General features: G+C 53.4%; 1 protein-coding gene across 8 annotated transcripts in view; it reads left to right on the top strand.

The window, feature by feature from the left end:
• The window catches only part of LINGO1 (leucine rich repeat and Ig domain containing 1), a 212439-nt gene that overhangs the window by 121866 nt on the left and 74704 nt on the right, over positions 1–15869 (top strand). For 5 of the 8 annotated variants that reach the window (XM_011932836.1, XM_011932837.1, XM_011932840.1 and 2 more), the window contains one exon: positions 12847–13028. The exons of 2 other annotated variants lie outside the window; for them this stretch is intronic. The gene's annotated coding sequence lies outside the window, so the exon portion shown is untranslated. Of the gene's footprint in view, positions 1–7619; positions 7798–12846; positions 13029–15869 lie in introns of those variants that run through there. One more of the 8 variants, XM_011932838.1, reaches the window with a different exon arrangement.

Below are 15869 nucleotides of genomic sequence, written 5' to 3'. Positions count from 1 at the left end.
AGGGTCCTTCCCAGCATCCCTGACATCACCCCACAAGCATTTCCTCCTTTGCTTCCAGGGAGTGGTGGGAAGAGTGCCACCCCTCCTGCTGTAGGCCTGGACACCTCATGTTGCAGATGAGGTTCAGAGAGGGAAAGACACTTGTTCCAAGACATAAAGTGTGTTAGTAATGGAGGGACCCAGAACCCTACCTCCCACTGCCAATATTCTTAGGTGTTCCCTCCTCCTGGCTCAAAACCCTTGTAGGAACTGAGAACCCACAAGGACATGAAACAATCACGTTCTAAGAGTGGGACTCCAGGCACTGTACCAGCTGTTCTCTTGGGCCTTCCTGACATTTCTCAGTAACAAGAATCCCCCCATTTGTGAGTCATTTGGAAAATTTCATGGGGGAAGTGGTTCAGAATTTAAGTGAAGTTCCAGGAGGAAGAGACTCAGGGAGAGTTGGAAAGAGGCCCCTGCTGACATGAGGAAGGAGTAGGCCTTTGCCCTGGCTCATCTGCAAGCCTGTGAGATGGACAGAGCAGTTCGCTTCACAGCTGGGGGATCTGAAGCTCAGTGAGGCAAAGCAGTGTACCCAGTAGTTCCCAGCTCAGTTCTCATTCACATCTGCCTGGTCCAAAGCCAGTGGGTTCTCCCCAGTCCCCTCTGTGTGGCTGGACTGTGTTAAAGAAAGAAGGAAAGAGACTGTCGCCTGCCCTCAAGGAGCTGCTGGGAGAATGAGATTTAAGACAGAAGTATTAGGGAGCAAGAGCTGCATGGTTGAAGTCTCAGTGCTGTGTGGCACAGAACACAGCCATGCCGCTGGAGCTGCTGGGAAAAGCTGGGTGGAGTTTAGATAGGATCAGGGATTGGGAAGAGCAAGCTTAGCCATTGGTGTGTGTGTGTAGCCCAGGCGAACTGGGGGTAGTCAGATAGTCAGGAAGGCAGCTGTCTGGGGTGCTGAACCAAACCACCCTCATGGGGCTGGTCTGCAACTCTTTCTGGCCACTTTGGTCTGAGCCTCAGTTTCTTCACCTGGAGAATTAGAATACTGATACCTGCATCATGGTCTCATTGAGAGGGTGCAAGAAGGCCATGGCATGTTGTGCTGAGCTTGTGGCCTGTGTTCTGTTGATGCTTTCCAAATGGGAACACCAACTGAAGGAGGCAAAGCCTCCTCCCCAGGCCCCTGGGGTGGAGGGTGCGGTCATCTGTGATACCTTACCCCAGGCACATGATCCCTCGGGAATGGCAGGTGCTGTAACAGGGTCAGCACTCCCCCTTGGCATGGGGAGAGGCAGCTTGTCTGGGGCCTCTCCACCCGCCTGATGCAGGTGTCCCCCAGCCTTAGGCCTGGACACTTCATATTGCAGATGGGATGACTAGGAACCAGAGAGGGCAAAACACTTGAGCCAAGAAACAGTGTGTTAGTGGAGGATGGGGCAGAGCCCCACAGCCCTACCATCCACTGCCAATATTCCTAGTTGTTGCCTCTCCCAGGTGCAAAAGCCTTGGGAGAACTAAACACCTTGGATCACCCAAAGGCATGAAGCTCTAGTGTGGGGCTTCAGGCACCACCTGTGACACCTGTTCTCTTGGGCCTCCCTGACTCCCTCTACTAGCCTCAGCCCCCAGGTGGTTTTTGGGTCCTAGCTCTCGGCTGGGCCTTCATCTCTCTTTAACCATACCCCCAAACTCCTGGCCCCGTGCAAGCTCTCTTAGTCCATTTATGTGTTACTCTAAGGGAATACCTGAGGCTGGGTAATTTATAAAGAAAAGGAGTATGTTTGGGTCATGGTTCTGCAGGCTGTACAAGCATGGTGCTGGCATCTGCATCAGGGGAGGGGGCCTCAGGGAGCTTCCACTCATGGCAGACAGCGAAGGGGAGCTGGAATCGCATGACAAGAGGAAGGAGGTGAGGGAGCCGTGGGTGGAGGTAGGTGCCAGGCTCTTTTCAACAATCAGTTCTCATGGGAACGAATAGAATGAGAACTTGTTACTCCTTAGGGGGCAAGAACAGCACCAAACCATTCATAAATGATCTGCCCCCATGACCCAAACATCTTCCACCAGGCCCCACCTCCAACACGGGGGGGTCACGTTTCAGCATGCTATTTGGAGGTGACAAATACCCAAACTATATCGCAAGCCTTCTTGGGCCCCTTGATCAACTTGGGGCCTCCTGGGTTCCCACCCAGCCAGGGAGGTGCGATGCTTTGGGGCAGGAATTGGGTGAGAAGAAAGCTGCTGGAAGCCAAAGAAGAGACCTCTCTCATTCTCCCCTGCCTCTTTTCTCCTCATCTCCTCAGCCTGCCAGACCACCTTGGCCCTGGGCTTGGGACGACCTGCAGCCACTGAGAGGAGAGCCAGGAAGGGTTTCCCCCAAAAGACCCCCCCAGGCCTGTTGGTTATGTTTGAGATGCACCCCAACTCCTGCGTCATTCACCTTTCAGCCTTTGGCATCTCCTTGTCCTTTAGAACCAGACAGTGCTAGGTGTGCATCCCAGCTCTGTCATTTCCCCTGTCCTTGGGCAAGGAACATAGGCCTCAGAGCCTCAGTTTCCTCATCTGTCAAGTGGGAATAAGAACAGCTATCCCACAGTGTGCGGTTTCAGTGTAGGAGTGTGCATAGCAGAGGACATTGCCGCTTTTCTCCTGCCCCTGGTCCCTCTTCCATGGTGGTGCTGACCTCCCACCCACCCCTACCTGTTTAGACCAAAGGCTGAAGCCTGGCACATGGGTGAGGTTGTCCAGTGGAAGACAGGAAGAGGGAGGCTGCAAGTAGCAGGCCGCACATAGCACCAGTGTTTTTAACACTGTGAGGGGACCAAGCTGAGCTGCTGCAGCTATCCTTAACCCCTGACCTTGCTGCCTCTGGCTTGGTTCTGGAAGATTCCCTCCCCTGCCCACCCCTGCTCACCCAGGTTTAGCAGGAGCAGCTACTTGCAGTGATGTGAAAAATATTTGGAGTAATACAACTCGGAGACTTTGACCACTGGTAACACTGACCCCACCTACCACACTGCCTGCAGCTGGCCCAAGGCTCAGACCCCAGTCACCCCCTCCACCAGCCAGTCCGCCCAAACTAAGAGTTTAGGAGGGTCAGGTTTGGCTTCACCTCTCCCTCCGTTTCTCTGAGCACAGAGTACTCACACAGAGTCTGGCACAGGGTATGTGCCCAAAATGCTTTACCTGTTAGTAGCAGTAGTAGTAAGAGTTGTTGTCATCATAGTAGAGCAGTCCCATTTCACAGAGGGGCGAGGTGAGGCCCACACAGTTGAAAAGCTGCCACCTCTGTGGAATCTTCCCAGCTCTGCCCCTTCTCCCAGAGTAGGCAACTCCTTTTGACTTTTTTCAATTTCTCTGCAATGCTCTTGTTAGGGGAGAGCTTGGTAGACAGTGGGATAGATTTCAAGGTGGGGAGAGGTGTGTTGATGGGAGCAGCTCTCAGGGCTGAAGGTGCCCTGAGGAGGCCTAGAGCAGGTTTGATGGGCAGGAGGCCGATCTGCCCAGGGACCCTCTACCTGGGAGTGCCCTGCCCTCAGCCCTCCCCTCTGCTGCCTCCTGAAAGACTGAGAATGCTATCGTGTGTGGTGACAGCAGGACCTCTGCCACCCCTGTTACCTTGACCTCTGCTGATTCCTTTCCTGCCCCCTGTGGTATCTGCCAAGTCCTTCCTCTCAGTCCCTTCCCTACCGGGTCCAATGGGCAGAATTCTGGCCTGGTCATATTGCTAACAGCTGGTTAGCCGGTAAACTCAGCCCATAAAGTTAATTGAGCTCTTAGTGTGTTTGAGACACGGAGAATGCTGAGGACTGGGCTCTAAGGGGTCCTGTCACTAGGGAGGTGGAGGGGGGAAATGATGGTTAGTATGTGCTTACTGTGTGCAGAGATGATGGTTAGTATGTGCTTACTGTGCGCAGAGATGACAGCTAGTATGCACTTACTGTGTGTGGGGATGATGGTTAATATGTGCTTACTGTGTGCGGATGACAGTTGGTATGTGCTAACTGTGTGCATGGATGATGGTTAGTATGCTCTTACTGTGTGCAGATGATGGTTGGTATGTGCTTACTGTGTGTGGGGATGATGGTTAGTGTGTGCTTACTGTGTGTGGGGATGATGGTTGGTATGTGCTTACTGTGTGCAGATGATGGTGGGTATGTGTTTACTGTGTGTGGGGATGATAGCTGGTATGTGCTTACTGTGTGTGAGGATGATGGTTGGTATGTGCTTACTGTGTGTGAGGATGATGGTTGGTATGTGCTTACCGTGTGTGGGGATGATGGTTGGTATGTGCTTACTGTGTATGGGGATGACGGTTGGTATGCGCTTACTGTGTGTGGGAATGATGGTTAGTATGCGCTTACTGTGTGCAGGGGATGATGGTTGGTATGCGCTTACTGTGTGCGGGAATGATGGTTATTATGTGCTTACTGTGTGCAGGGGATGATGGTTAGTATGCGCTTACTGTGTGTAGGGATGACGGTTAGTATGTGCTTACTGTGTGCAGTATCTGGGTTAGTGCTTTCCTGACCATCAGTGAGGTGGGAGCCACCCCAGTTTGCTGATGAAGAGAGGGGGGCCCAGGGAAGCAAGGGAACTACCAAGGTCCTCAGCAGTGAATGCTAATGTTGGGGATAGATAGGGCTGGACTTGGGGGAACGGAGAGAAAGAGTTGACCAGCAGCTCCTGTCCTGGCAGTGTGAGTGAGCTCAGGAGGCAGTCAGGCTGCCCTTGGTCTGTCCTGACACATCCCTGGGCCCTTGGGAGCCACCTCCGAGGAGGTTCTTCCTTCTCTTGGCTCCTTAGCCCCCCATTTAGCACAGAGCAGCCTGAGGCCACTGCATGGGGCACCCACTAGGGCAGTCCAGGGGCCTGCTGTCGTCAGCAGGGACTCAGGGACTCTGCCTCCACCTCTCCCCTCTCCCTGCAAGCACTTTCGAGGAGGCAGCCCCACTCCCAATCCTCCTGCTGTGCTCACCCGACCCTTCTCACCCTCTGGCCATACCCACGGTCTGCTGGGCCTAATGGCCCTGCCATTCCTGATCTGTGTCCACTCACCCTTTCCAGCCTCCAGCCCGTGGAGGTCAGCCTTTCCCCCGCCCCCCCGACTGTGCTTCCTTCCACCCTACTATGTCTCTCGGGTTTCCCATGCCCACCTTGGAGGAAAAGGGACTTCTCCTCCAGACGGAGGCTCATCCCTGCCCTGGAGGGCCATGAGCCAGCCCCACTGTCAGGCATTCCCTTTCCACAGCTCCTGCTTGGCGTATGACCCCACCCCTTCCCCAATTATGAAGGGCATCTGGGTTCCCAAACCAGTAGCAGGTCCTGGTCACCCCTGTGGATCTCGGGCAACATCTGTGAGTCTTAGTTTTTCCTTGTGTTGGGTGGGCCAGAATGGTGCCTGGAATGTAGTAGGCACTCAACACATGCTTGTTGAATTAATGGACTAAGTAAGCAATGAATTCCTGGCCTGGCTGCCTCACCTGAGTGTTGTGCAGATCAAAGTAACTAATGGATTTTTTACAGAATTAAAGATGCTGTTTGGACAGAAGGCGTGGGGGATGCTCAGTGGGACGCTGGCACTGTGGATTATAACCACCGCCCTCACTTTGCAGTTTCCGCCTCCCAGATCCCTCCCTCATCCGCCCTCTCTCTATTGCTGTACCCCACCTCTCCCCTGGCCACTGCCTCATTCCTAACTCACTTCCTCCTGTCCTTCCGCCTGCCTGAAATCCATCCTCCCCCAGGTGGCAGCTGGAATGATGTTTCTGAAGCACGAATCCAGACCCTGGGTACTCTCCACTTAGAACTTCAGGCTCCTGCTGGCTCCTAGAATAAGAGCTCCACCCTGTGTGGTGCCTGCTAGGCCCTGCCTGAAGGAGGGGGCGGTCTCCCTCTCCAGCCACTGGGCTTTGTCACTGGGGTAGTCTGCGGTGCCCTTCCCCACTGCTTCCAAACCCAACTCGTTTTCCTTTAATACCCCTTCAAATATCCTTTCACCCTGGAAGCCTTTTCCAAACCCCAGCCCTGGATCAGATGCCCCCTACCCTGTTTCCACCGCCCCTCAGGCTCCCGCTCTCACACAGCCCCCGAGTTGTCATCTCTCACCTTCCTGCACTCCACCCCACACCCTGCTCAGGTGTGTTTGTACCCTTAGTTCACAGAAAGCATTAGAGGGCATTTGCTGAATAAATGAGTGAGTGAATGAGTGAACTGGCAGCTCCCCCAGGCTGTGGGAACTCTGGGCTGGACCTCTGGGCCTACTGAGGGGAGTGGGTAACACAGTGTGCTTCTGACCTGTCCTGGAGGTGGCTTCCTTTCTGTGTATCCCACTGGGCTCTAGGCGTCTTGCCCTGGAATTGTCCCCACCCGCAGGCCCTGCAACAGCAGTGGCTGCATCTGCAGCAAGGGGTTCTGTACCATTCCAGGGATTCACTACAGGTTGAGGGTGGCACAGGAGCCCTTAGAACAGTCTGGGGTCTGCAGAACCTTGTCACCTGGTACCCTGATCCCCACCCTGCCACCATCATCTGACCCTCATGCCCATACGCACAGGTCAGTTCTGCCCCCGCTTGACCCCCAAGACCTTTCCTGGCCTGAACTGCTCCAGCCCCTACAGTGCCCTGCACCAGGAACCTGGCACTGAGCCCCGGCTCTATTGCCCAGGCTGGAATGCAGTGGCATGATCACAGCTCACTGCAGCCTCAAGCTCCTGCCCACCTCTCTGCTCCTCTGACCTGGCCCCAAGCCCTGCCTTGTGCGTTAGCCAGTCCTGCTGATGGTTCAGCTATTACCCTGCTCTTGCAGACCCCTGTCCTGGGATTTCTGGCTTCCTGGCCCAGCTACCCTGGTGCTGATCACCTTCCCATGAGTGTCACCCCTCTGTGGGCCCCACCCATGCCTGTGGTGCCACCCTAACCCCTGCCTCCAAGCCCACAAATTGGGGCAGGCCCGGGTGCCCAGTTCTGAGTGTGTGGGTGGGGGTTTGGAAGATGAGGAGGGGTCCGTTCTGCTCAGGGGGATCTCCTAAAACTGAGGCTCCTACTCAGCCACTGGAAACGGAGGTCCCGGAGGTGGGGTTCTGGCTGTAGGTGACCAGGGTGGGAGACACCCCGAGATGGGGGCAGGGAAGGTTTCCTGGAGGAGGTGGTGGTGCCCTGGTGAGCCAGTGAGGATGAGGAGGACGGGGGGCCCTCCACGGTGGGCAGAGCAGGATGTCCACTCTGTGCTGGGCTCCATGCCAGCCTCATGCTCACCCCTGGCACGGCCAGCCTTCGGGCGGGTATTATTAGCTCCATCTAACAGACAGGAAAACGGAGATTCCAAGAGGCTCAGAGACTTGCCTGGGGTCACCTGGCTGACCAGTGGCCTTGTCAGGCCTACACCCGAGTCTGGCATCATTCCAGGCTCGTATGGAGGGAGGAAGGGAAGAGTCCGGGGAGGAAGGAAGGGAGGCGGGCACCCGCCACAAACATCAAAGCAGCTGCTGGCTGTGACTCTCCAGGGTGGGGGTGTGGGACTGGGTTGGCTTTCTGAGTCGGTCCTGCTCCCCCCGCCCCACCGTGGGAGAGCCCTCACGATGCGAGGTTCCCACCGCCCCCTCCCTGGAGAGGCCGGCAGTTTGCCTCTTCAGAGGATAATTCCCCATTATACAGAGATATTTAGCCTAATAGAAGCCGACAGATCATTCAGGGCAGTAATGTACTCCGGCTTCAGGCGTGTAGTTTCCTCAGCCTGAACTCCCAGATTAAAGGCTCCTTGCCCAGCCCGCCCCGTGCCGGTGCCTGTGACCTTGACTGCAATGATGGGGTAGGTTTCTCCCTCCCTCCTTCTCTCCTCCTCCCTTGCCAGTTTCCACCTCCCTCCCTTTCTCTCTCTTAAAAAAAAAAAAAAAAAAAAAAAAAAGATATTTTTCTTCGAAAATGTTCAGTGGAAAGGCTGTTGCTTAAACCTTGCATGCTCTGGGGATAGGCTGATGGTGCTGGGCTGCCAGCTGGCCTCGGGAACACCTGGCCAGCCCAGAGCTCAGCCACAGATCGGCCGGCATGGTGGGCAGCCTGGGCAGCTGAACACTGGGCAGGGGGAGGCTGGGCAGATGCCTTGCCCAGGGCCAGAGCTGGCCCCTCTACTCCCTCAACCCATTTCCCTGCCCCAGGACTGGCCCACAGGGGCCTGACCTGTGCCCTTCAGCGAGTGGGGGATGCCTTTAATGACTGGGGAGCATTCTCAATGAGTGGGGGCTCCTTGGGCCTGGGCATCTGGGGATGAGCCCAGGGAACACTAGTGGCTAGATCTGAGGGGCAGATGGCACCAGGGTGGCCTTGCGGGCCTTGCATTGATCAGGAGGGTGGCTTCCAGAGCTGCCTTCTTCTGGCCCCTGCAGGGTTCCACTGTCGATTCAGCTGTTTCTGCTGCTGTCTTTGTCCTTTCTTTGTCTTGCCTTCTCCCTCTCACCCCACAACCGCCGCCTCTCTCTGCCTCCCCCTGCCCACCCCATCTGCTCACCGGGCTGCCTCTTCGAACTGCCTGGCACTTCCACGAGGCAGCAGGGAGCAGGGGACAGCACCGGATCTTTGGAATCAGTCAGCCCTGGGTTCAAATTCTGGCTCCAGCACTTACAAACTGTTTCTTTCCATTTAATATTTTGAATTTGGGCAAGTTCTTTCATCTATCCGAGTTTTCACTGCCTTGAAGAGTGAGATGCTCCCACTTGGCCCTCAAGACTATCCTGGGGTCTGTCAGGGCAAACTGCTGGTCAAAAATTAAACAAAAAAAAAGATTATCCCGAGTGTTCAGTGTATGATGTAGTGCCAGTAGGTGGCAGCTTCCCCACCTGGCAATCCCAGCCCCCCGGGGAGACCCTACCTCCTGACACTCCTACCTGCCCAGGTGCCCTCTCTGCCTGTCTGGTAGGAAAGGGGAAGGTGGTCAGAAGGTGGTCAGGTGGGTTCTGGTTGCCCCTGGCCCACAGCAGCCATAGGTGTAGGGGAAGAATGACACCTCATGGGGGGGACCCTACTTTATTTCATTTCTGGGCAAAGCCTAGTATTTGATACTGCTCTAATTTGAAGGAACCAATTTAAGGGGTTATGGTAAAACCACCAGGGGTAAAGGGGACAGAGTGGAGGATCAGGGCCTGTGTAACCAGGGGGGAAATCTTCTAGGCTGAGACCCCCTTCCAAGTTTTGGGGCAGAGGGCAAAGAGTGCCTCTAACCTCCAGGGATGGGAGTCTTGGCAGCTGAATGGAAGCCTGGGTGGAGTGGGGAGATCCTGCATCTTCCGGGGCAAGGGTGCTGGGGTGACTGCTGCGGATGGGGGAGAAGGTCCATAGGTGTGAGGCCACAGAGGGTGTGAGGCCACAGAGAATCTGAGGCTGATGTGCTGTGGAACCCTGGGCTGATCCCACTCCCTTGCTGGGCCTGTTTCCTCATCTGCTAGGTTAGGCTGATCATGATGCCCTACCTGCCTCACAGTGTGGGCTTCAGATCCAGGTAGAGAATCAGTGGGAGCCCTCTGTGATCTGTAAAGTCCTAATAATAATAATAATAATAACTATATGCTGGATATTACCTTGCCTTCCCTTGACTCTCTATAACACCTGCTTCAATCCATGCAATCTAGCCCTGATTCATGTATTAACAGAATTAAAGAAACTCATGGCAGAAATCAACCTCCCTTTTTAGTGCAAATCCCCACCCAACACACATGGTCCCCAGACCTCTACTTGCATACCTCCAGGGACAGGAAGCTCACTGCTTCTCATGCTGAACAGAGATCTGTCTCCCTGGAATCTTTTCTTCTTAGGCCTAGCTCTGCTGTCTGGACACACATGCCAAGTCCCTTCGTCAGGGACCGGAAGTCCTGATCAGGCCCCTGAGGCTTCTTGAGGGGTGGGGTCTGGTTGTGAAAGCAGTCCCTGTCTATGGTAGAAGCTCTACGAGTCTTCCTTCATTACTCTCCTTTTCTTACCTCCACCCCCTCACATCCAACTCATCAACCAGTTGGTTCTGCCACAACACACTGCCCGAATCTGTCTCCCTCTCTGTGCCATCCCTCTGGTTAAGGCTGTCTCCTTGTCCTCGGGCGATTGTGACACTGGTCCTCTGCCCCAGGCCTGATGCCCTTGAGTTCAGTCTCCACTTGGCAGCTCCAGAGAACTGTTAACAATGAGGAAAACATCATAGCACTTCCCTAGTTAAAACCCTCCAGTTACTTTTCATTGTGTTTGGGATGAAATCCAAAGCCCTTACCCTGGCCCTCAGGGCCCCAGCCTCCTGCTGCAGCTTCATTTCCCACAGAATAAATTCCAATGTGACTGCTCCAGAAAGACCTTCCTTGCCCCTCTAGCTTGAGTAACCCACCAGCCCCAGCCCAAGTCTTCTCTTTCACATTACCAGGTTTTATGATTGTTATTGCCTGTCACTCTTTGGAATTATCTTCTTTATTTATTTGCTTATTTGTTTATCATCGGTATCCCCTGTTCCCATGAGAGTACCAAACTTGTCTGTGTTGTACCCCAGTGAATCCTAGCCCCGATAAGATACCTAGCATATAGTAAGTGCCGAATAAGTATTTGATGCATGAATGAAAAATAACACAGAAAACAAGAAATAGGAAGAAATAGCAGATGATGCCATTGTGGCTGTAGTAGCAGTTAATGATATGACAGTTTTGTGTGTGTGTGTATGTGTGTGCACACGTGCACATGGGTGTGTAAGCTGGGAATCACCTGCCCTTTTAATCACCTGGGCCTGAAGCACCGCATGCGTGGGAGACACACGTGTCCCTCTGGGCCGTGTTCATGCACACTCATAAGCGCACACACAGGCATTTCGTGTTCAGTAGCAGTGTGACCTTTGGTGAAGTCTTTCGCCTTTTGGGCCTCCATTGCTCCACCTGTGGAATGGGGCTGGCTGGGGCTAGAGGCAGAGGCCTGGATGCCATATGTCCTGAGTTTCAGTGCTTGCCGGTGGCTGGAGCACTGCAGGCAGCAGGGGCCCTGGAGGCGGGAGGGAGCCAGGAGGTGTTTATTGAAGTTTACCTCTGCCCAGGGCTGCTCCCTACTGCCTTGGAGGTGAGGATCTCACCCAGGCAGGAGGGAGTGGTCCCAGGTCAGGACATTGGCAGAAAAGCCTAGGGACACGAGTTTTGCTGCTGGGAGGTGTGTTACATTCACAGTCGAGGTCTGTCGGATGCATCCGTGACTTCGATCTGATAAGTTTTCATTTTTGTTTGTGTGCTTGTTTTTTAAAAAAAACCTTTTCCTTGCTACATTTATTTTACTTCTTGAACTTTTTCCGTTCAATTGCCATAAAAAAGATTTGCCTTGAAATTAAAAAGGAGGAAAACTCTCCATCGGTGTTTCCACTCCTCCAGGCAACAGCCACTCCCTCTCTGCCCCCTTATCTTCTTCCTGTAATGACAGTACTAGACCTTGCAGAATATTTGGGAAGTAGAAGTGGCCCCAGGTTACTTAATCTCCCTGTGCCTCTTTTTCCTTTTTCAAACAGTAGAAGTAGTCGTTGTTCCTTCACCCAGTTTTATAGATTCCATGAGTTAGCTTTTAATTTGTCAAGGGCTGAGGAAGGTTCCTGGCACTTAATAAGTATGATGTACATATGTGTTTACAAAAGACGAGTAAGTAAGAAGGAAAGGGCAGCCATAATGCTGCCATCATAGCACAAAGGGCAGCTGTAGAAGTCTGTCTTTGGCATCAGAAATCAAGGGTTCAAGCCCCACTCTGCCCACACTCTCCATGGAGCCAGGAGCACGCATGTGGTTGCCTTCTCTAAGCCCCCACTCCTCCTGTAAAGCGAGTCTGTAATCTGGACCCTGCAATGCTGCAGCATGGGTGAGGGTGACAGATGGGAGTGGGCCTCGTACACCCCGCAACCCAACCCCCACCTGCACCCATTTCTCAGTTTTCCACCTCATTATTGTCACGGAAACATTACTCAGCATCACTGCCGGCCTCTTCGTTGATCGTTTTTAATGGCTGTGTACTACTCTCTTGGCAGGGGTGCCATGAATCACTCCGTCATCTCTATTGTGGAGTGTTTAGGCAGCCTGCAGTGTCTTGCTGTTATAAATAATGACTCTGTGCCCAAGAGGCTTCCCCTCTGAGCGACAGTTTTCTGGGACAATCTCAGGACATTCATTGGGGCTGCTTTGCTAGGGGGGCTGAGTGAGGGTCCAGTGGCAGTGGCTGGAGGAGGCAGGTCCCTTCAAGGGTGGCCTGACACCCTTCCCCAGGGACATTCCCTTCCCCAGGGACAGCCCAACCCATGGCAGCATGGATATCAGGACAGCAGGACACTCTGCTAGTGATGAGCATGACGGGAAAACACGAGGCCATGATGGAAAGGGCAGTGGGTACCATGGAGGATCAGGGCCAGGAGTTGGAGGAACTGTGTTTGCCTTTGCCACCCTCTCACTGTGTGACCTTGGGCAAATCCCTTCTCCTCTCTGGACCTCAGTTTTTCCCGTGTACTGTGGCCAGGAGGCAAGGGTTGATCCAGAGCTGTGTTGTCCAGTGTGGTAGCCACTGGTTACATGTGGCTGTTTAGATTTAAATGTAAATTAATTAAAATAAAACAAAATTAAAAATCAGTTTTTAATCACACTGTTCACATTGCAAGATCCACATGTGACGGTGGCTGCCGTATTGGACAGTGCAGAGGCAGAATATTGTCATCATGGTAGAAAGTTCTGTTGAACAGTGCTGGTCTAGAGATGCTTCCAGGGATCTTCCTTTGGTCTCACCTTCACCAAGGTGTGGCCACCATCTGTCCTACCTCCTGTACCCCTCGGGCCCCTTGTGAACCCTACCACTCACTCTTGTTTCTCTTCCTTTCTAGGGATCTTATGACCATGACCTGGCTACCTTGAGTCTGCGGGGCTACACAGCCTTCAGCCTGCATCTCCAGGGCTCTGACTCTATCCAGCTCCTGGACCAGCTCCCAAGTCTACTCCTGACCACAGTCTGGGCCAAGGGGACTCCTCAAGCTTTGGGACCCAGCAGGACACAGCAGCAGTCAGGGTAGGTGGCATCCCCCGTCTACCCATTCCCTGGCTCCTGGGGATAGCCTTCTTGGTCCCCAGAGCAAAAGGGATACCTTTCTGCACACTATATCTGTCAGGATCCCTTTGATTGTAAGTAGCAAAAAACGAAAACTAAAACAAACCCTATTTCATTCAAATGAAGTTATCAGCTCATGTAACCAAAGTGTTTGGTGGTAACATGGGCTTCAGGCAGGGCTTGATCCAGTGGTTCAAATGGTGCAACCAGAACCTGGTTTTTGTCTGTATTCCTTCATTCCTCTCCTTGATGATGGCTCCATGCTTAGTGGCATTTGGCATGACATAGTCAAAAGATGCCTGGCAGCAGTTTCTGGGGTAACATGCTTCTAGGTTTAGATCTAGGGTTGGGGGTGGAGACAAAATCTTCCCTGATAGAACAAATAAAAGTCCTCGAGTTGATCTCAGGGTCCTATTGGCAGCATTCAGCTCATTCTGAACCTTTAACTGAGTCCACAGGACTTAGAAACACTGATGGGCTGGGGGTCAGGGTCTGTCCTTCCCCAACCATGTGACCAGGAATGAGGGGTGAGTGTTTCCCAAAGGAATCTTGGGATCCTGCTGACAGGAGAAGGGAGACTCCTCCCTGACTAGGGAAGGCAAATAACAAATAATCATTCTAGATGGTGTCATAGATGGATGTGGACGTGCTGTGTGTCCTTGGACAAATCTCTATGCCTCTCTGAGCTTCAGTTTTCTCACCTGATAATGAACCTCACCTGACAGGGATGCTGAGAGAACTACCTGAGATGATGTACAGAAAGGACTGACATCTGGCAGTTTCTCAGTAAATCCTTGTTCCCTTCCCCTTCTTGCTTCCCTCTCTAGGAAGTTTGGGACATCGCCGGTTTGGTTTTTCTGTTTCTTTCCTTTTTTTGAACTTGGAAGGAGCTGCCAGGGTGTATTGTTGATCAGAATCCTTACAGGCAGAGCCTGAGACAAGGATTTGTGTACACGAGCTGTATTGAGGGCAGGGCCTCAGGGAAAGGGAGGAAGAAAAGAGACTGGGGTAGGAATGATAGCACAGGCAAAGTTGGGCCTTGGGCTGGTCCAGGGAACCCTGGAGCATAATTCACCCACAGAATTACCCTTCCCACCCCCCACAAGGAGGTCAGGCTTTTGGGCCCCTGTATCAATCAGTCATTGGCAGTGAGACGCCCATGGGAGGGCCTGGATTGCCCAGGTGAGGTGGCCCCCATTTGTGGAGGGCAGTTCTCTAGAAAAGGGGGAGCATTGAGCTGCAGCAGCCCACCCTCTGGGCAGCTGGGGAACAGGGTGATGCACTGGCCATAGAGGGCATCTGGGCAGCCCACCCTTTAGCGCAGGGAGGCAGAGCCTGTGTCCCAGCCTGGCCAGTTCTGGACCTCCTGAGTGTGTTGTCTCCTCTGGTTTTTGCTCCTCCTGCCCCAGAGTGCCGGTGCCTTCTACCATGGGGGACTGGCTGCCAGCCTGGGGGCTGGTGATGGTATGGGACCTTGGCCCCTCCTTTGGAGAAACCTCTTCCACACCCAGGCTCTGCACTTGCCCTCCACCTCTGCTGCTTCTCCTCTAGTAATTCCTCTTCTCTCCTCTGAACCTTCACCTACAGTTCCCCCAGCCCGTGGTTTTCTGCATTAGTCCATCTTCCGGCTCCACCCTTTTCACAGATGAAAGACCAAGACCCAGTGTGCATTTCCTCATTCATACTCTGCTGGTCACTGCATCCCAGCACCGAAGTGCATTGCTGTCTTTGTCTTGACTGCCAGGAAGCTCATAGTCGGTTTGTGGCCCATTTCTGATAAGTGCCCAGGATGCTGTGGCATGCAGTTGCTTAATAACCTTGTCTCTGGCTTCTTCTTTCTCATTTTTGCTTTGTCCTGTTTTCTTCCTCTGTTTTTCAGCATGTGCTGCTTCTGTTGTTCTCAGCAGCCTCCAATTCTTTTGGAGGGAGGTGGGGTATAAATAACCAACAGTGGTGGGAAACGAAGCATTCGGTACTGACTGCAGCCAAAAGCTGGGCTCTTGCCTTCCTAGGGGCAGCTCGGGTTGGGGGATCTCCCCCAGGCTCAGGGCTGAGCCTGTCCCCAAGGAACACTGAAGCCTGCCACAGTGACCCCAGTACAGTGCTCACTCTGCCCTCTGAGGGTCGGGACTAGCATTGTTCTGCTGCCCGCCCTCTTCCCTCCCTCTCCCCATCTTATCAGAAGCTAATGAAAGAGGCTGGGAAACCCAATCCTCTGGTAATTACATTTACTTAACGGGTATTCAAGTGGAGTAATGAGAAGTTTAATGCAGTGATTAGATTTTTCTTTAATTAATTAAAATGAGAGCCATGTGTCTTGCCAGCAGACCAACTTGACCCTCCGCTTGAGAGTAGCAGAGACAGTGGGGGGCTTGGCTGGGTGGGTGGGGGGCTCAGGGACAGGTGCCGCCCCCTGCCCTGGCTCTGCTGTCTTCAGAGGCAAGCCCAGCTCTGATGCCCATCCAGGCCAGTCTCTGAATTGGCCCTTGTTTCTGAGGTTTGTAAGTAAGTAGGCCTGGGTCAAACCTGGGTCATCCAGGGCCAGGGTTCCAACAGCCCATGCCCTCGGAGAGCTGAAAACTGAACCAGGATGGAGGTTTCAGACAGGAGAGTCAGCGAGCGTGGCTTAAAAGCAAGGAGCCGCTGGGCTGAGCTTGTCTGCAAGGATAAACTGAAGCCTGATGGTGGTGGCCCCAGGACAGTGCACTGTGTCTTCCAAAGGTCAGGACTAGCATTGTTCTGCTTCCCTCTTTTTCGAAAAAGGAATTTCAGGCCCTGGGACAGGAGGAAGTATTTTAGGTT

This window comes from Colobus angolensis, unplaced genomic scaffold (genome assembly GCF_000951035.1).
Source record: "Colobus angolensis palliatus isolate OR3802 unplaced genomic scaffold, Cang.pa_1.0 Scaffold99, whole genome shotgun sequence".
Taxonomy (NCBI): Eukaryota; Metazoa; Chordata; class Mammalia; order Primates; family Cercopithecidae; genus Colobus; species Colobus angolensis.
Note: the sequence above shows the minus strand (reverse complement) of the source record. Positions and strands in the feature narration are given on the sequence as shown.